General features: G+C 39.9%; 7 non-coding genes across 7 annotated transcripts; all 7 read left to right on the top strand.

Moving 5' to 3' along the window:
• The first annotated feature begins 535 nt into the window (after nucleotides 1-535).
• trnar-acg lies at nucleotides 536-608 on the top strand. The gene has a single exon. It is a non-coding gene; the product is annotated as a tRNA-Arg (tRNA).
• Nucleotides 609-819: 211 nt separating this feature from the next.
• trnae-uuc lies at nucleotides 820-891 on the top strand. Its single transcript has one exon. It is a non-coding gene; the product is annotated as a tRNA-Glu (tRNA).
• An 898-nt stretch (nucleotides 892-1,789) lies between these two features.
• Nucleotides 1,790-1,861, top strand: trnae-uuc. Its single transcript has one exon. It is a non-coding gene; the product is annotated as a tRNA-Glu (tRNA).
• Nucleotides 1,862-2,748: 887 nt separating this feature from the next.
• Nucleotides 2,749-2,820, top strand: trnae-uuc. The gene has a single exon. It is a non-coding gene; the product is annotated as a tRNA-Glu (tRNA).
• A 519-nt stretch (nucleotides 2,821-3,339) lies between these two features.
• Nucleotides 3,340-3,411, top strand: trnae-uuc. Its single transcript has one exon. It is a non-coding gene; the product is annotated as a tRNA-Glu (tRNA).
• Nucleotides 3,412-4,012: 601 nt separating this feature from the next.
• On the top strand, nucleotides 4,013-4,084 carry trnae-uuc. The gene has a single exon. It is a non-coding gene; the product is annotated as a tRNA-Glu (tRNA).
• A 1,531-nt stretch (nucleotides 4,085-5,615) lies between these two features.
• trnae-uuc lies at nucleotides 5,616-5,687 on the top strand. Its single transcript has one exon. It is a non-coding gene; the product is annotated as a tRNA-Glu (tRNA).
• Nucleotides 5,688-20,579: the final 14,892 nt, after the last annotated feature.

Below are 20,579 nucleotides of genomic sequence, written 5' to 3'. Positions count from 1 at the left end.
GTTCTCGATTCAAACACATTTTAGACTGATTTTATATGGGACTTTTCCCCAACATCTCTGAGAAAAAAGATGGAGCTTTTAAATCCAACAGGCAAAATTTCAATGTTTATGGATTTGTCTGTGATGTGTATTTTAAATATGTCTCTTCCCATATGGTCTAGCGGTTAGGATTCCTGGTTTTCACCCAGGTGGCCCGGGTTCTACTCCATGTATGTGAAAGAATGTCTTGTTGTTAGGTACGTACTTGTGTAACAACAGATGCTGCATTTTAACTGGCAGCAGTTTCACACAACACAACAATATTCCCTCAGCAACAGGAAATGTGACATGTTTTGTAGATTCATAATTTACAAGACTTTTTAAACATTGATACACTTCAAGTTTGCATTTCTTGCTCTGCAGTAAAATTCATGCAACAACAGGAGGATCAAATTAAGATATGCATCTGAAACAGAAAACCAAGGAACCTTGTTGTTGACAGATGCTATGACTGTGTACACTGGTCTAGCTGTGACCTGACTTCAGCTTAGATGTGGGGCCAGTGGCGCAATGGATAACGTGTCTGACTACGGATCAGAAGATTCTAGGTTCGACTCCTGGCTGGCTCAATACTTAATTTAAATGATTGAAATCAAGCTGGGAATGATACTGTATACCTTTCAGTGCTTCTGGCTGTTCTCACTTCAAACACATTTTAGACGGATTTCATCTGGACATTCCCCAACATCTCTGAGAAAAAAGATAGGAGCTTTTAAATCAGACAGGCAAAATGTCAACATTTATAGATTTGTCTGTGATGTGTATTTTAAGTATGTGTCTTCCCATATGGTCTAGCGGTTAGGATTCCTGGTTTTCACCCAGGTGGCCCGGGTTCGACTCCCGGTATGGGAAAGAATATCTTGTCATTTAGGATGCACTTGTGTAACCACAGACACTACATTTTAAATGGCAGCAGAATCACACAACACAACAATATTCCCTCAGCAACAGGAAATGTGATATGTTTTGTAGATTCATAATTTACAAGACTTTTTAACGTGTCTGACTACGGATCAGAAGATTCTAGGTTCGACTCCTGGCTGGCTCAATACTTTAGATAAAATTGACTGAAATCAAGCAGGGAATGATACTGTGTACCTTTCAGTGCTTCTGGCTGTTCTCACTTCAAACACATTTTAGACGGATTTCATCTGGACATTCCCCATCATCTCTGAGAATTTTCTTAACTGGCAGCAGTTTCACACAACACAACAATATTCCCTCAGCAACAGGAAATGTGACATGTTATGTAGATTCAAATTATACAAGGCTTTTTGTAAATTATACAAGTTTTTTAAACGTAACTTCATGGCTGCATTTCTTGCTCTGCAGTAAAATTCATGCAACAACAGGAGGATCAAATTAAGATATGCATCTGAAACAGAAAACCAAGGAAGCTTGTTTTTGACAGATGCTATGACTGTGTACACTGGTCTAGCTGTGACCTGACTTTAGCTTAGATTTGGGGCCAGTGGCGCAATGGATAACATGTCTGACTACGGATCAGAAGATTCTAGGTTCGGCTCCTGGCTGGCTCAATACTTTAGATAAAATTGACTGAAATCAAGCTGGGAATGATACTGTGTACCTTTCAGTGCTTCTGGCTGTTCTCACTTCAAACACATTTTAGACGGATTTCATCTGGACATTCCCCAACATCTCTGAGAAAAAAGATGGAGCTTTTAAATCCAACAGGCATAATGTCAACATTTAAAGATTTGTCTGTGATGTGTATTTTAAGTATGTGTCTTCCCATATGGTCTAGCGGTTAGGATTCCTGGTTTTCACCCAGGTGGCCCGGGTTCAACTCCCGGTATGGGAAAGAATATCTTGTCATTTGGGATGCACTTGTGTAACCACAGACACTGCATTTTAAATGGCAGCAGAATCACACAACACAACAATATTCCCTCAGCAACAGGAAATGTGATATGTTTTGTAGATTCATATACAAGGCTTTTTAACGTGTCTGACTACGGATCAGAAGATTCTAGGTTCGACTCCTGGCTGGCTCAATACTTTAGATAAAATTGACTGAAATCAAGCTGGGAATGATACTGTATACCTTTCAGTGCTTCTGGCTGTTCTCACTTCAAACACATTTTAGACAGATTTCATCTGGACATTCCCCATCATCTCTGAGAATTTTCTTAACTGGCAGCAGTTTCACACAACACAACAATATTCCCACAACAATCAGCAACAGGAAATGTGACATGTTATGTAGATTCAAATTATACAAGGCTTTTTAAACGTTGAATACACTTCATGGCTGCATTTCTTGCTCTGCAGTAAAATTCATGCAACAACAGGAGGATCAAATTAAGATATGCATCTGTAACAGAAATCCCAAGGAACCTTGTCGCTGACAGACGCTATGACTGTGTATACTGGCCTAGGTGTGATCTGACTTCAGCTTGGCTGTGCGTCCAGTGGCGCAATGGATAACGTGTCTGAAAACAGGTCAGAAGATTGAATATTTGACTCCTGTTTGGTTCAAAACTAGATTTATTTGACCAAAATCAAGCTGGGAATAATACTGCATACTTTTCATTGTGTCTGGCAGTTCTCGATTCAAACACATTTTAGACGGATTTCATCTGGACATTCCCCATCATCTCTGAGAAAAAAGATGGAGCTTTTAAATCCAACAGGCATAATGTCAACATTTATAGATTTGTCTGTGATGTGTATTTTAAGTATGTTTCTTCCCATATGGTCTAGCGGTTAGGATTCCTGGTTTTCACCCAGGTGGCCCGGGTTCAACTCCCGGTATGGGAAAGAATATCTTGTTGTTAGGTACGCACTTGTGTAACAACAGATGCTGCATTTTAACTGGAAGCAGAATCACACAACAAAACAATTTTCCCTCAGCAACAGGAAATGTGATATGTTTTGTAGATTCATAATTTAAAATACTTTTTAAACATTGAATACACTTCAAGTTTGCTCTTGCTCTGCAGTAAAATTCATGCAACAACAGGAGGATCAAATTAAGATATGCATCTGAAACAGAAAACCAAGGAACCTTGTTGTTGACAGATGCTATGACTGTGTACACTGGTCTAGCTGTGACCTGACTTCAGCTTCTGGCTGTTGACTCAGAAGATTCTAGGTTTGACTCCTGGCTGGCATTTGGACTGAAATTTCATACTGGACATGCTTCTGGCCTCACTTCAAACACATTTTAGACTCTGGACATTCCCCAATCTCTGAGAAAAAGATGGAGCTTTTAAATTCAACAGGCATCATGTCAACATTTAAAGATTTGTCTGTGATGTGTATTTTAAGTATGTGTCTTCCCATATGGTCTAGCGGTTAGGATTCCTGGTTTTCACCCAGGTGGCCTGGGTTCAACTCCCATTATGGGAAAGAATATCTTGTCGTTAGCTATGCACTTGAGTAACAACAGATGCTGCATTTTAACTGGCAGCAGTTTCACACAACACAACAATATTCCCTCATTAACAGGAAATGTGACATGTTATGTAGATTCAAATTATACAAGGCTTTTTAAACGTTGAATACACTTCATGGCTGCATTTCTTGCTCTGCAGTAAAATTCATGCAACAACAGGAGGATCAAATTAAGATATGCATCTGAAACAGAAAACCAAGGAACCTTGTTGTTGACAGATGCTATGACTGTGTACACTGGTCTAGCTGTGACCTGACTTCAGCTTAGACGTGTGGCCAGTGGGGCAATGGATAACGTGTCTGACTACGGATCAGAAGATTCTAGGTTCGACTCCTGGCTGGCTCAATACTTTATTTAATTGACTGAAATCAAGCTGGGAATGATACTGTATACCTTTCAGTGCTTCTGGCTGTTCTCACTTCAAACACATTTTAGACGGATTTCATCTGGACATTCCCCAACATCTCTGAGAAAAAAAGATGGAGCTTTTAAATCAACAGGCAAAATGTCAACATTTATAGATTTGTCTGTGATGTGTATTTTAAGTATGTGTCTTCCCATATGGTCTAGCGGTTAGGATTCCTGGTTTTCACCCAGGTGGCCCGGGTTCAACTCCCGGTATGGGAAAGAATATCTTGTCATTTGGGACGCACTTGTGTAACCACAGATGCTGCATTTTAAATGGCAGCAGAATCACACAACACAACAATATTCCCTCAGCAACAGGAAATGTGATATGTTTTGTAGATTCATAATTTACAAGACTTTTTAACGTGTCTGACTACGGATCAGAAGATTCTAGGTTCGACTCCTGGCTGGCTCAATACTTTAGATAAAATTGACTGAAATCAAGCTGGGAATGATACTGTGTACCTTTCAGTGCTTCTGGCTGTTCTCACTTCAAACACATTTTAGACGGATTTCATCTGGACATTCCCCATCATCTCTGAGAATTTTCTTAACTGGCAGCAGTTTCACACAACACAACAATATTCCCTCAGCAACAGGAAATGTGACATGTTATGTAGATTCAAATTATACAAGGCTTTTTAAACGTTGAATACACTTCATGGCTGCATTTCTTGCTCTGCAGTAAAATTCATGCAACAACAGGAGGATCAAATTAAGATATGCATCTGTAACAGAAATCCCAAGGAACCTTGTCGCTGACAGACGCTATGACTGTGTATACTGGCCTAGGTGTGATCTGACTTCAGCTTGGCTGTGCGGCCAGTGGCGCAATGGATAACGTGTCTGAAAACAGGTCAGAAGATTGAATATTTGACTCCTGTTTGGTTCAAAACTAGATTTATTTGACCAAAATCAAGCTGGGAAAAATACTGTATACTTTTCATTGTGTCTGGCAGTTCTCATTCAAACACATTTTAGACTGATTTTATATGGGACTTTTCCCCAACATCTCTGATGAAAAAAGATGGAGCTTGTAAATCAAAAAAAAGATGGAGCTTGTAATTACAACAAGCATCATTTCAATGTTTATGGATTTGTCTGTGATGTGTATTTTAAATATGTCTCTTCCCATATGGTCTAGCGGTTAGGATTCCTGGTTTTCACCCAGGTGGCCCGGGTTCTACTCCATGTATGTGAAAGAATGTCTTGTTGTTAGGTACGTACTTGTGTAACAACAGATGCTGCATTTTAACTGGCAGCAGTTTCACACAACACAACAATATTCCCTCAGCAACAGGAAATGTGACATGTTATGTAGATTCAAATTATACAAGGCTTTTTAAACGTTGAATACACTTCATGGCTGCATTTCTTGCTCTGCAGTAAAATTCATGCAACAACAGGAGGATCAAATTAAGATATGCATCTGTAACAGAAATCCCAAGGAACCTTGTTGTTGACAGATGCTATGACTGTGTACACTGGTCTAGCTGTGACCTGACTTCAGTTTAGATGTGGTGCCAGTGGCGCAATGGATAACGTGTCTGACTACAGATCAGAAGATTCTATGTTCGACTCCTGGCTGGCTCAATACAAACACATTTTAATGATACTGACTGATTTTAGACTGATTTTATCTGGGACATTTCCCCAACATCTCTGAGAAAAAAGATGGAGCTTTTAAATTACAACAGGCATAATGTCAATTTTATGATTTGTCTGTGATGTGTATTTTAAGTATGTCTCTTCCCATATGGTCTAGTGGTTAGGATTCCTGGTTTTCACCCAGGTGGCCCGGGTTCTACTCCCGTTATGGGAAAGAATATCTTGTCGTTAGGTACGCACTTGAGTAACAACAGATGCTGTATTTTAACTGGCAGCAGTTTCACACAGCACAACAATATTCCCTCAGCAACAGGAAATGTGACATGTTTTGTAGATTCATAATTTACAAGACTTTTAAACATTGAATACACTTCAAGTTTGCATTTCTTGCTCTGCAGTAAAATTGATGCAACAACAGGAGGATCAAATTAAGATATGCATCTGAAACAGAAAACCAAGGAACCTTGTTGTTGACAGACGCAATGACCGTGTACATTGGTCTGGCTGTGACCTGACTTCAGCTTAGATGTCGGGCCAGTGGCTCAATGGATAATGTGTCTTACTACAGATCAGAAGATTCTAGGTTTGACTCCTGGCTGGCTCAACACTTAATTTAATTGATTAAAATCAAGCTGGGATTGATACTGTATACTTTTCAGTGCTTCTGGCAGTTCTCACTTCAAACACATTTTAGACTTATTTCACCTGGACATTCCCCAACATCTCTGAGAAAAAAGATGTAGCTTTTAAATCAGACAGGCAAAATGTCAACATTTATAGATTTGTCTGTGATGTGTATTTTAAGTATTTGTCTTCCCATATGGTCTAGCGGTTAGGATTCCTGGTTTTCACTCAGGTGGTGTGGGTTAAACTCCCGGTATGGGAAAGAATATTTTGTCGTTAGTTACGCACTTGTGTAACAACAGATGCTGCATTTTAACTGGCAGCAGTTTCACACAACACAACAATATTCCCCATGCAACAGGAAATGTGACATGTTTTGTAGATTCATAATTTACAAGACTTTTTAAACATTGATACACTTCAAGTTTGCATTTCTTGCTCTGCAGTAAAATTCATGCAACAACAGGAGGATCAAATTAAGATATGCATCTGAAACAGAAAACCAAGGAACCTTGTTGTTGACAGACGCTATGACTGTGTACACTGGTCTAGCTGTGACCTGACTTCAGCTTAGATGTGGGGCCAGTGGCGCAATGGATAACGTGTCTGAAAACAGGTCAGAAGATTGAATATTTGACTCCTGTTTGGTTCAAAACTAGATTTATTTGACCAAAATCAAGCTGGGAAAAATACTGTATACTTTTCATTGTGTCTGGCAGTTCTCGATTCAAACACATTTTAGACTGATTTTATATGGGACTTTTCCCCAACATCTCTGAGAAAAAAGATGGAGCTTGTAATTACAACAAGCATCATTTCAATGTTTATGGATTTGTCTGTGATGTTTTTTTAAGTAACTGTCTTCCCATATGGTCTGGCGTTTAGGATTCCTGGTTTTCGCCCGGGTTGAACTCCCAGTATGGGAAAGAACATCTTGTCATTTGTGATGCACTTGTGTAAGAACAGATACCACATTTTAAATGGCAGCAGAATCACACAACACAACAATATTCCCTCAGCAACAGGAAATGTGACATGTTTTGTAGATTCATAATTTACAAGACTTTTTAAACATTGAATACACTTCAAGTTTGCATTTCTTGCTCTGCAGTAAAATTCATGCAACAACAGGAGGATCAAATTAAGATATGCATCTGAAATCCTCAGGTTGTTTTTAAAATATATAATCGATAATATGTCAACTGCAAATGTCTTTCACAGTAGGAGAGGGAAAAACAATAGCTGTCCAAATTCTGTTGCGCGAGCAAAACTCATGTGACCACTTGACGCGATGTTATTGTTCTGGCTCATTTTTTTCAAAATAAAGGCCTGAAACTATGTCTGAAGACTGTTGACACCTTGAGGAAACGATAGGAAATCGATCGGAAACGATAGGAAATATAGGAAATAAAACGATAGGAAATATCCTTTTAAATGGAGCAATGGGAGGTATGGAACATGGAGTTTTCTAAATAGAAGCCACTTCCTGGTTACATTTGTCTCTGGGTTTCGCCTGCAATATCAGTTCTGTTATACTCACAGACAATATTTTTTACAGTTTTGGAAACATTAGAGTGTTTTCTATCCTAAGCTGTCAATTTTATGCATATTCTATTATCTGGTCCTGAAAAATAGCCCGTTTACTTTGGGAATGTTATTTTTCCAAAAATGAAAATAGTGCCCCCTAATTTCAAGAGGTTAACAATTAAAAGAAGGTGTTTACATCAAACAGTTTTCAATGACTTCTCTCCCCATAGGAATACATTGCCTGCACTCCTAAATTCAAACGGAAGCCTATGTGAGTTATGAATGTCTTATGAACCTGTCTTTGATGACAATTCATCAGGCCACTATGAGGTCTACCTGTGTTGATTCTAAGCTTTCTGGAGCAACCGGAGGTGGTTAAAATCACCCTAAAAGTGTTTTTCCATTCCCCAACCAGCAGTTTGTGATAAATATTGCATTCAACGCTGTGTAAATCGGTCAGTTCTTAACGTAAACATTTAAAACTTAGGATTCTGTAAAAGCATACCCCAATCAGGATATGTGTTTACTTTTAGCTTCCTGTGCTAACCGGAAGTGCCATAATTGGTGTCATAGGGGCTGTTTCAAAGGGCTAAAAAAGTCAGATTTTTCCAAAACTTCATATGTGTTATTAGGCAACCCTCATGGACTGTAAATCAGTCATTCATCCCATCAAATGTCCAATAAAACCTCTCACACACCCACACAGCAAGGATGGAGGGACACATTGGGGCTTAGAGACAGACAGAGCATGCAATAGTTGCCTTTGTTCGAACTATCAAAGAACTGTCAGACCTAGAGCTCTGAAACTTTAGAAACCTGTTCAATAGATCAAGTCAATAGTGCACGGTGAGTTATGTGGCTCTAGAAGGTTCTCAGACCGAGAAACAGCCTCGTACATTTGCAATAACTTCAATTCATTTTGACATCACAAAAATGACGGACCCTAACGTTTCTGTCCGATAGCTCATTCAAGGACCCCGTAGCAACGCCTGAAAAATGTGGATTTTCAACACCAATTAAGGCTCCAAACCACCTATCGAGCTGAAACTTGGGATTCAGGGTCGCCTCAGCTCGGCCTACACATAATGTCAGAACTGGACCCACAGCTAGAATGTAACTACGTGTTTTATATTTTTATTATGGTTTGAACAGAAGGTGCTGTGAATTTTGGGCCTGTTCTGAAATATGCGATAGTTGGCTTCTAAACGAGATGGAAAAAGTGGGCGTGGTGTCAGTTTGTATCAGTTTGGTGTCAGAATGACATCTAATTGACTGATGGACGGTGACTTGCTGGCTGACTTTTGTCCATTTGCAATATGTTTAAACAGTGAGGTACCATCACCAAAATGACATTCTGAAATCAACACCAACGAGCGATGGAGAGGAACCATAATCACTGCCCGGTCAGCCCGAGTTCATCGGGCCAGTCCATTTCGCAATCCTGAATTTTTTTTGAGCATGTCAAATTTGTGATGGTAAATGCCCATTGAAACATATTGCAAATGGACAGCTGTGCGCCTGGTGATTGGAACGGGTTACCAGGATAACATTTTTATAATGGTTTTAAAAGCCTTTAAGGGTGTGCAGGTGGTCCACGGTTCGGTAGGGATTACCCCCCCACCATATGTGCCCATCCAATGCCCCTGGTCATTTTGGACATTTTTCAAAAAACATTAAAAAACATCAGAGTCCCTCTTCTCTCATGTCACCATCAAGCGATGGAGAGGAACCATTAGCACTTCCCGGCCATCCCGAGTTCATCGGCCCAGTCAATTTTGCATTTCTGCAGGAGTTTTGAGCGTGTCAAATTCGTGATGGCAAATGCCCATTGAAACATATTGCAAATGCACAGTACATTTGCAATATGATACAACAGCGAAAAAACATCACCAAATGGACATGATGAAATCAACACAACGAGCGATAGAGAGGAACCACTATCACTTCCCGGCCATCCCGAGTTCATCAGGCCAGTCAATTTCGCATTTCTGCAGAATTGTTGAGCATGTCAAAATCATGATGGTAAATGTCCATTGAAACATATTGCAAATGGACAGCCGTGCACCTGGTGATTGGGACGGGTTACCAGGAGCACATTATTAAAATGTTTTGTTATGCCATTACGGGGTAGCAAGGGGTCCACGGTTGGTTAGGGAGCACCCCCCACCCGTGCCCATCCTTGTCATTTTGGACGTTTTTCAAAAAAATCGTTAAAAAACAACAGAGTCCCACTTCTCCCTGATCATACATGACAAATAGACCATCTAGGTTGATTCAAGGCTTAACATAGTGCTATATATCATTTGGGCAGTATAAATGCCTTTTGGACATGGTTCACTGACTTTTGGGTTTGTAAACCGACTTCCTATGATCGTACGTGGCAAATGTACATAACATCCTGATTTGGCACTTTCAAATCTTTCATATTGCATTTCGACATTTCTTATGGCATTTGGCAAAACAAACAAAAAAAGTGACTTTTGACTTCCTATGAAATCATATTGCAAATGGACAAAACATATGCCTTATGGACAAGTAAAAAAATCTATATATATTATTATAATTAAATTTGACAAAAGTATGTTCACACAGTTCTTATACATGTGTAATTGACAAAAAAATCGAAAGATTCTCAAAAAACGGTCCAGAAAGCACTGTTTTAAGGGGGTGAAATTTTCAAAATTTTACCCTTGGGTCTTGACTTGTGTTACATTTGCAATATGACAAATGATGATGGAGCGCACTCGCCATCTATTGGATTTGCCATATGGCATTTGCAATGAACTTTGAATGAAACGACGTCCAATTGAGTGGTATTGTACATCGTGTATATGTTTCGTACAGTGCCAATATGTTCCCATTCATTTTTGTCCATTTCAGTGGGGTGTTTCCTTACATCTAACATTACTTAGTCAGGTGAACAAAAAGTTATAAATTACAGGCAAAACAAAACATGATAACTTCTGTTCACAGGGAGGCCACTGTCCTCCCTCCACTCTTTAATAATATGTTTTTTAACCTCTAGCGACGAGCAATCCCGTATCCGGGAGCGTAATCATAGCCTCAAGCACATTACCATAACGCAACGTTTCCTATTCATGAAAATCGCAAATGAAATGAAATAAATATATTCAAAATACAAGCTTAGCCTTTTGTTAACAACACTGTCATCTCAGATTTTCAAAATATGCGTTACAGCCAACACTAGACAAGCATTTGTGTAAGTTTAGCATAGCATAATGCTATGCTAGGCTGTGCTGGCAGCAGGCAACATTTTCACAAAAATAAGAAAAGCAACCCAATTAAATCATTTACCTTTGAAGAACTTCAGATGCTTTCAATGAGGAGACTCCCAGTTAGATAGCAAATGTTCCTTTTTTTTTTTCTTTTTAGCATAACGCAACTTTTTCTATTCATGAAAATCGCAAATGAAATGAAATAAATATATTGGCTCACAAGCTTAGCCTTTTGTTAACAACACTGTCATCTCAGATTTTCAACCATAGCTACACAAGCATTTGTGTAAGAGTATTGATAGCTAGTATAGCATTAAGCCTAGCATTCAGCAGGCAACATTTTCACAAAAACAAGAAAAGCATTCAAATAAAATAATTTACCTTTGAAGAACTTCGTATGTTTTCAATGAGGAGACTCTCAGTTAGATAGCAAATGTTCAGTTTTTCCAAAAAGATTACTTGTGTAGGAGAAATCGCTCCGTATTGTTCATCACGTTTGGCTAAGAAAAAAATCCAAAATGCAGTCTCTACAACGCCGAACGTTTTACCAAATTAACTCCATAATGTCAAACAGAAACATGGCAAACGTTGTTTAGAATCAATCCTCAAGGTGTTTTTCACATATCTATTCGATGATAAATCATTCGTGGCAGCTGTGTTTCTCCTCAAAAGCAAACGAAAAATACACGCAGCTGGAGATTCCGCAATAATTGCAACGGAGGACCCCAAGCGGCCACCTGGTAGATGTTGTCTCTTAAGGTCAATCTTCCAATGATTTGCCTACAAATACGTCACAATGCTGCAGACACCTTGGGGAAACGACAGAAAGTGTAGGCTCATTCCTGGCGCATTCACAGCCATATAAGGAGACATTGGAACACAGCGCATTCAAAATCTGGCGCACTTCCTGTATGAAATTTCATCTTGGTTTCGCCTGTAGCATTAGTTATGTGTCACTCACAGACAATATCTTTGCAGTTTTGGAAACGTCAGTGTTTTCTTTCCAAAGCTGTCAATTATATACAAACCGTTTTGTTCATCACGTTTGGCTAAGAAACAAAAAACGAAATGCAGTCAACACAACGCCAAACTTTTTTCCAAATTAGCTCCATAATATCGACAGAAACATGGCAAACGTTGTTTAGAATCAATCCTCAAGGTGTTTTTCACAATTCTATTAGATGAAAAGTCATTCCTGGCAGTCGATTTCTCATCCGAGGCAAACGGAAAAATACTGCAGCTGGAGATTACGCAATAATTGCGACGGAGGACACCAAGCAACCACCTGGTAGATGTAGTGTCTTATGGTCAATCTTCCAATGATATGCCTACAAATACGTCACAATGCTGCAGACACCTTGGGGAAAACGTGGAAAAGGTAAGCTGACTCCTAGCTCCTCCACAGCCATATAAGGAGTCATTGCCATGAGGCGGTTTCAAAAAATGCGGCACTTCCTGATTGTATTTTTATCTGGGTTTTTTCTATAACATCAGTTCTGTGGCACTCACAGACAATATCTCTGCAGTTTTGGAAACATCAGAGTGTTTTCTTTCCAAAGCTGTCAATTATATGCATAGTCGAGCATCTTTTCGTGACAAAATATCTTGTTTAAAACGGGAACGTTTTTCATCCAAAAATTAAAATAGCGCCCCCTATATCCAAGAAGTTAATGAAGCTGCCAGTTGAGGACTTGTGAGCTGTTTCCAGCTACAATAGTAATTTACAACATTAACAATGTCTACACTGTATTTCTGATCAATTTGATGTTATTTTAATGGACAAAACATGTGCATTTCAACAAGGACATTTCTAAGTGACCCCAAATGTTTATATATATATATATGTATGTGTGTGTGTGTGTGTGTGTGTGTGTGTGTGTGTGTGTGTGTGTGTGTGTGTGTGTGTGTGTGTGTGTGTGTGTGTGTGTGTGTGTGTGTGTGTGTGTGTGTGTATTTATTTGCATGTACGTACAGTACCAGTCAAAATTTTGGACACATCTACTCATCCAAGGGTTTTTCTTTACTTTTACTATTTTCTACATTGTAGAATACTAGTGTAGACATCAAAACTATAAAATAACACATGTGGAATCATGTAGTAACCAAAATAGTGTTTAACAAATTCAAATATGTTTTTGATTCTTCAAAGTAGCCACCCTTTGCCTTGATGACAGCTTTGCACACTCTATGCTTTTTCTAAACCAGCTTCACCTGGAATGCTTTTCCAACAGTTTCGAAGGACTTCCCATATATGCTGAGCACTTGTTGGATGCTTTTCCTTCGCTCTGCGGTCCAAAACCATCTCAATTGAGTTGAGGTCAGATCATCTGATGCAGCACCCCATCACTCTCCTTCTTGGTCAAATAGCCCTTACAAAGCCTGGAGGTGTGTTGAATCATTTTTATTGATTTTTTTTTTTTTTTTACCTTTATTTAACTAGGCAAGTCAGTTAATTAAGAACAAATTCTTATTTACATTGACGGCCTAGGAACAGTGGGTTAACTGCCTGTTCAGGGGCAGAACGACAGATTTGTACCTTGTCAGCTCGGGGATTTCAACTTGGAACTTGCAACTTCCGGTTACTAGTCCAACACTCTAACCACTAGGCTACACTGCCGCCTCATTGTCCTGTTGAAAAAAAAGAATAGTCCCACTAAGCCCAAACCAGATGGGATGGGGTATCGCTGCAGAATGCTGTGGTAACCATGCTGGTTAAGTGTGCCTTGAATTCTAAATAAATCACAGAGTGTCACCAGCAAAGCACCCCCACACCATCACACCTCCTCCTCCATGCTTCAAGGAGTGAACCTCACATGGAGAGATCATCCTTTCCTTTCATCCTTTCACCTACTCTGTGTCTCACTTCATACCACTCAGGAAGGAGACTTGTTCTGTCTACTAGAGATGAACGTACTTTGGTGCGAAAAGTGCAAATCAATCCCAGAACAACAGCAAAGGACCTTGTGAAGATGCTGGAGGAAACAGGTATGAAAGTTTCTAAATCCACAGTAAAACGAGCCCTATATCGACATAACCTGAAAGGCCACTCAGCAAGGAAGAAGCTACTGCTCCAAAACCACCATAAAAAAGCCAGACTACGGTTTCCAACTGCACATGGGGAGAAATATTGTACTTTTTGGAGAAATGTCCTCTGGTCTGATGAAACAAAAATAAAACTGTTTGGCCATAATGACCATTGTTATGTTTGGAGGACAAAGGGGGAGGCTTGCAAGCCAAAGAACACCATCCCAACCGTGAAGCACGGGGGTGGCAGCATCATGTTGTGGGTGTGCTTTGCTACAGGAGGGTCTGGCGCACTTCCCAAAATAGATGGCCTCATGAGGAATGAAAATTATGTGGATATATTGAGCAACATCTCAAGACATCAGTCAGAAAGTTAAAGCTTGGTCGCAAATGGGTCTTCCAAATGCACAATGACCCCAAGCATACTTCCAAAGCTGTGTCAAAATGGCTTAAGGACAACAAAGTCAAGGTATTGGAGTGGCCATCACAATGCCCTGACCTCAATCCTTTAGAAAATGTTTTTGAAGAACTGAAAAAGTGTGTGTGAGCAAGGAGGCCTAGAAACCTGACTCAGTTACCCCAGCTCTGTCAGTAGGAACGGGCCAGAATTCACCCAACTTATTGTGGGAAGCTTGTAGAAGGCTACCCCAAACGTTTGACCCAAGTTAAATCATTTAAAGGCAATGCTACCAAATACTAATTGAGTGTATGTAAACTTCTGACCAACTGGGAATGTGAGGAAAGAAATAAAAGCTGAAATAAATAACTCTCTCTACTATTATTCTGACATTTCACATTCTTAAAATGAAGTGGTGATCCTAACTGACCTAATACAGGGAATTTTTACTTGGTTTAAATGTCAGGAATTGTGAAAATTGAGTTTAAATGTATTTCGTTAAGGTGTATGTAAACTTCCAACTTCAACTGTATCATGGGTAAGACAAAACATTAATTACATTAAGCAGTTCATAATTGCAATAAGGCACCTCGGGGGGTTGTGTTATATGTCCAATAAACCAAGGGCTGTTCTTATGCACAACACCCAGGTATTTCAGCAGTGCATTGTACACTACACTATAATTACAAATGGTAGTACATAGTGACTCTCCACTTTGTCCTATTAAAGCACACTGGCTAATGGAGAATGATGATGTAGTATTTACAGCCACATCCATATATGATTTGGTTTTACCTTCCAACATAAATTGATGTCAAATTGATACTTTTATGAGATAAAAATATAGAATTGTACAGTGCACAGCAGTTATCATATTATATACAGTACCAGTCAAAAGTTTGGACAGATGTTCTCATTCCAAGGATTTTCTTTATTTGTATTATTTTCTACAATTTAGAATAATAGTGAAGACATCAGAACTATGAAATAACACATATGGAATCATGTAGTAACCAAAAAAGTGTTAAACAAATCCAAATATATTATTGATTTTGATTATTCAAAGTAGCCACCCTTTGCCTTGATGACAGTTTTGCACACTCTTGGAATTCTCTCTATTTCCTTCTTAATGTGTTTGAGCCAATCAGGTGTGTTGTGACAAGGTAGGGGTGGTATACAGAAGATAGCCCTATTTTGGAAAAGACCCTTGCCATATTATGGCAAGAACAGCTCAAATAAGCAAAGAGAAATGACAGTCCATCATTACTTTAAGACATGAAGGTCAGTCAATGCAGAAAATGTCAAGAACTTTGAAAGTTTCTTCAAGTGCAGTCGCAGAAACCATCAAGCGCTATGATGAAACTGGCTCTCATGAGGACCACCACAGGAAAGGAAGACCCAGAGTTACCTGCTGCAGAGGATAAGTTCATTAGAGTTACCAGCCTCAGAAATTGCAGCCCAAATAAATGCTTCACAGAGTTCAAGTAACAGACACATCTCAATATCAAATCAAATCAAGGTTTATTTGTCACATGCGGGGGCTCTTTGCGGGCAGGGGCGAAAATCTGACATCAACTTTGGGGGGGGACAATTACATGAACATTTCTCAAGAGCAGTTCCTGAGGGGGACACCAAAAGTAGTGCTGTAACACATAGCCTACGTTGTTATATGTTAAATGTATTTTCATGAATTACTACTACTGGATAATTGATAGGTACAGTAGTTAACTGAAGGGTTGTCCCAACTTTTTCAAATGTTTAAATCATCATAATACTTCTAAGAATAATAATTAGTATAGCAGAATTCCTTATCAGTCCAGTATGCATGCAGGTATTTGTATTTACAACCAGCAATTTGGGTGGCAGTGTAGCCTAGTGATTAGAGCATTGGCCTAGTAACTGAAAGGTTGCAAGTTCAAATCCTTGAGCTGACAAGGTACAAATCTGTTATTCTGCCCCTGATCAAGGCAGTTAACCCACTGTTCCTAAGCCATCATTGAAAATATGAATTTGTTCTTAACTGACTTGCCTAGTACATTTTAAAAAGGCCAATATCTTTACAAGAACAAAATGCTCAAAATAAGTACAGTTCTAAAAGTGAAAGGACTACTTCAATGACTAACCAAAATATCTGTAAAAAAAAATGTATTTATTGTACAGTCAGTGTCTCAACTCTTCAAACAGCAGCTATGGACAAGTATGCAATTTTAAATAAAATAACAAAATAAAGAATTAGTAAGTGTACTGTCATGTACTAAAAACTGAAAACTACTAATCAAAATAACAAATATCATACTATACAGCAGGGGTTCTCAAACAGGGGTCCCTGGTGTAATTGCAAGGGGTCCGTGAAATAAAAAAAAGTGTAATGAACGTATTCAGCGCCACAAGGATTCCAGTAACTTTACATATAATATAGAGGGGGTAGGGGTCCCTGAGGACAACTCTAAACCTTGCCCGCCTTGCCTAAAAATATGCAGGGGTTCCAGTACCCAAAAAAGTTTGAGAACCACTGCTATACACACTACTGAACAAAATAAACAAACATATGTTTGTGGGTTTCAATGGATCCAACAAATTGTTAGCAGATATTTTCCCTCGAGACTGTCCAGCCTGTCTTTAAGTACATTAGAGACAACTACGCCGTTCAGTCTCTCTTGGCCCATGCTAAACCGAAGCCAAGTCTTTAACCTGAAGAGTGCACTGAAACTCTTCTCAGCCTCACATGAAGACACAGGCACCCCAAACAAAATTCTGATCAGCACCTCAACTTGGTCAACCAACCCCTGCACCTCCACTGGAAGCCTCCTGAGGACCTCTGCTGCTACAGGGGTATTTGTTGCAAAAGAGCGGCAACTGCACTGAAAGAGAATCTATGTTCAGCTCAGGGTACTGTTCTAGAGACTCATCCAACTCCCCGGTGAGAAGCGCTCTTTCAACTTTTGCAGGACATTTAGACTGTCCTGGTCAAAACGGTCGCCAAACTGAACCTCCACACCATCCAATACTTTAAAATAATTCTGCCCTAGTGATCCACTGCTTTGCCAGCAAATCATCTTGAGTGTGATTTAGTGGTGGGTTTTGGGAGTTGATTGATGTGCTGTGAATTTTTCAATGGCTTTTCTCCAGTTCCTAAAACCTGCACTTGTAGCAGTGTGATGTTGTTTCCCTAGATTATGCACCAAGTTGCACACAAGGACCAATTCAAATAGACCAGGTCAAGTTAATAATTTGATAATAATAATTCTGTGTTTTTTTTATTTAATTACAGCTGCATAGCTAATGTTATTTTTTGGTGTACAAACACTTTTTCATATCTATATTGTAAATACACGTGATTGTAAAAGTTTTGTATATTTTGGTTTGGTCCATCGCGGGTTATCTGTATTTCCGTACCCCCCTCTTTTGCTGACCTTCGGCTAGCAAGGTATGTTGTCCTTGGCTCCGCAATTGTTCAATATAAAACCGTGGTAATGTTACACAATGTGCTGTTATGCAACCATACGTTTTGTTACAATGTGGACAATATAAAGATTTATCTTAACAAGATTCACCGAGCTTGCTACTGTTAAAGGAATATAACAATTCCTATATGTGTTCATTAACCAATTCAATTTAAATCACTCTGTCTGATCCTTATTTGAATAAAATAGACAGAGACCAGTCTACCAAAATTAGCCAATAGCATTTATTCTCGAGAGCCCTGCTCAAAATACCGTGTACATCAGTTTATATATCGCATGTGACGTCATAATCATTTTAAATGTCCCTCCTCCTCTCCGACAAGGACAAAGCAGATTCAAAAGTCCATTCCAACCCACTAACACACACACTATATCTGGATTATCTCCTGAAGTCTCACCACAGTTTATTACCACTTAGTTGACAGTTCCAGTTCCCCCCAGATATGGAAAACCTGGAGGGGCTTTCGCTGTCTTATTTTATATCCACAAAGTTATAGCTGGGTCAGTTCAAACATAGGTTTAAGGATTCTCTTTGCTTACTTTAGGCACACACATGCATTCCTCTCTTCCCCACTCCAACCTAGTTGAAGCTGTGTTTATTATTTTGAATTACTCCTTGTTCATGCTACATAACGTCTAATCCTAATGGTTAAGTTTCTGGGTAGAATTATTTAATCATTTATCTTAAACCTTGATAAAATATCTTAACAATCCACCCTTAATGACTAAATAATTCATACTGACATATCAAACACTATCTGGAAACATTCATTTTTATACAAGAATATAGCAAAACAATACATGTATTTACATTCAATTCCTCGTCAATGACTGTTCTACGCCTATATCCAATTAGAACTCTTCCGGTTTAGGATCTTCATCATAATCTTCATGAAATGAACAGCCTTTAATAAAACATTGAAAACAGTCTCATCCAACATTGGCTCCTCATAATTAAAAGACACAGAGCCTTCTCCTAGGCCTGGAAGTCTGTATTCTTCATCGGAATCGGTCCATATCTCACCATATCTCACCATCTATTCCGTCATCGATTTCTCCAGTCCTAGAAATGAGAACTTCTCTCACAACATCCGCACAAAACTAACATAGTCACACAGGTGAATGTTGTGCAAAACACAGTGATCATGAGATTTTTTTCATTTCCCAGACACACTATCAGCCCTGGGGCGGCAGGGTAGCATAGTAACCAGAAGGTTGCAAGTTCAAATCCCCGAGCTGACAAGGTACAAATCTGTCGTTCTGCCCCTGAACAGGCAGTTAACCCACTGTTCCTAGGCCGTCATTGAAAATAAGAATGTGTTCTTATTAACTGACATGTCTAGTTAAATAAAGGATAAAAAATATTTTTAAAATGAAACCAATTTGTTAGAGCATTATCTACTCCAGAGTTCTCTGCCAGGGCCTTGGTCACTGATCCGTCTGGAGCTGTGATATCGGGGATGAAAGTACAACATTCTGCTCCGAACCTCATTCACCCCCCACCCTTTTCAGCCAGTAACATATCCAAGGCTATTCTATTCTGCCAAGCCATCAGGCTGGTCGCTTCAGTCTGCTCTGCCAATCCTTTTATTGCATCTCTGGTATAATTGATAAAGAGCTGTTGATTATAATAAATATAATTGATCCAGTCCACATTCTTATTGAGAGTGGACCACCAGAAAATACTTGACTCTAATCCTGCTAGGATCTGATTTCTTGCTTTGAACTCGTTGAAACATGTTGGTATTACAGACTCAAACAGGTACATGTTTAAAAAATCAGTGAAGACATCTGCCAGTTGGTCAGCACATGCCCGGAGCAAACGTCCTGGTAATCTGTCTGGCCCCGCGGCCTTGTGAATGTTGACCTGTTTAAAGGTCTTACTCAAGTTGGCTACGGAGAGCGTGATCACACAGTCGTCCGGAACAGCTGATGCTCTCATGCATGCCTTGAAGCAAGCAAATTTAGCTCGTCTGGTAGGCTCGTGTCACTGGGAAGCTCACGGTTGTGCTCCCCTTTGTAGTCTGTAATAGTTTGCAAGCCCTGCCACATAAGACGTGCGTCGAAGCCGGTGTAGTACGATTCAATCTTAGCCCTGTATTGGTGCTTTGCCTGTTTGATGGTTCGTCGGAAGGCATAGCAGGATTTCTTATAAGCTTCCGGGTTAGAGACCCACACCTTGAAAGCGGCAGCTCTACCCTTTAGCTCAGTGCGAATGTTGCCTGTAATCCATGGCTTCAGGTTGGGGTATGTACTGTGGGGACGACGTCCTCGATGTACTTATTTTTATTTTTTTAAATTTTGCCCCTTTTTCTCCCCAATTTCGTGGTATCCAATTGTTTTAGTAGCTACTATCTTGTATCATCGCTACAACTCCCGTACGGGCTCGGGAGAAACGAAGGTTGAAAGTCATGCGTCCTCCGACACACAACCTTCTTAACATTGCGCCATCCAACCCTGAAGCCAGCCGCACCAATGTGTCGGAGGAAACACCGTGCACCTGGCAACCTTGGTTAGCACGCACTGCGCCCGGCCCGCCACAGGAGTCGCTGGTGCACGATGAGACAAGGATTTCCCTACCGGACAAACCCTCTCTAACCCGGATGACGCTAGACCAATTGTGCGTCGCCCCACGGACCTCCCGGTCACAGCCGGTTACGACAGAGACTGAGCGTGATCCCAGAGTCTCTGGTGGCACAGCTGGCGCTGCAGTACAGCGCCCTTAACCACCTTAGCCACCCGGGAGGCCCCCTCGATGCACTTATTGATAAAGCCAGTGACTGATGTGGTGTACTCCTCGATGCCATCGGAAGAATCCCAGAACATGTTCCAGT

The sequence above is a fragment of the Oncorhynchus tshawytscha genome, linkage group LG02 (genome assembly GCF_018296145.1).
Source record: "Oncorhynchus tshawytscha isolate Ot180627B linkage group LG02, Otsh_v2.0, whole genome shotgun sequence".
Lineage (NCBI taxonomy): Eukaryota > Metazoa > Chordata > Actinopteri > Salmoniformes > Salmonidae > Oncorhynchus > Oncorhynchus tshawytscha.
Note: the sequence above shows the minus strand (reverse complement) of the source record. Positions and strands in the feature narration are given on the sequence as shown.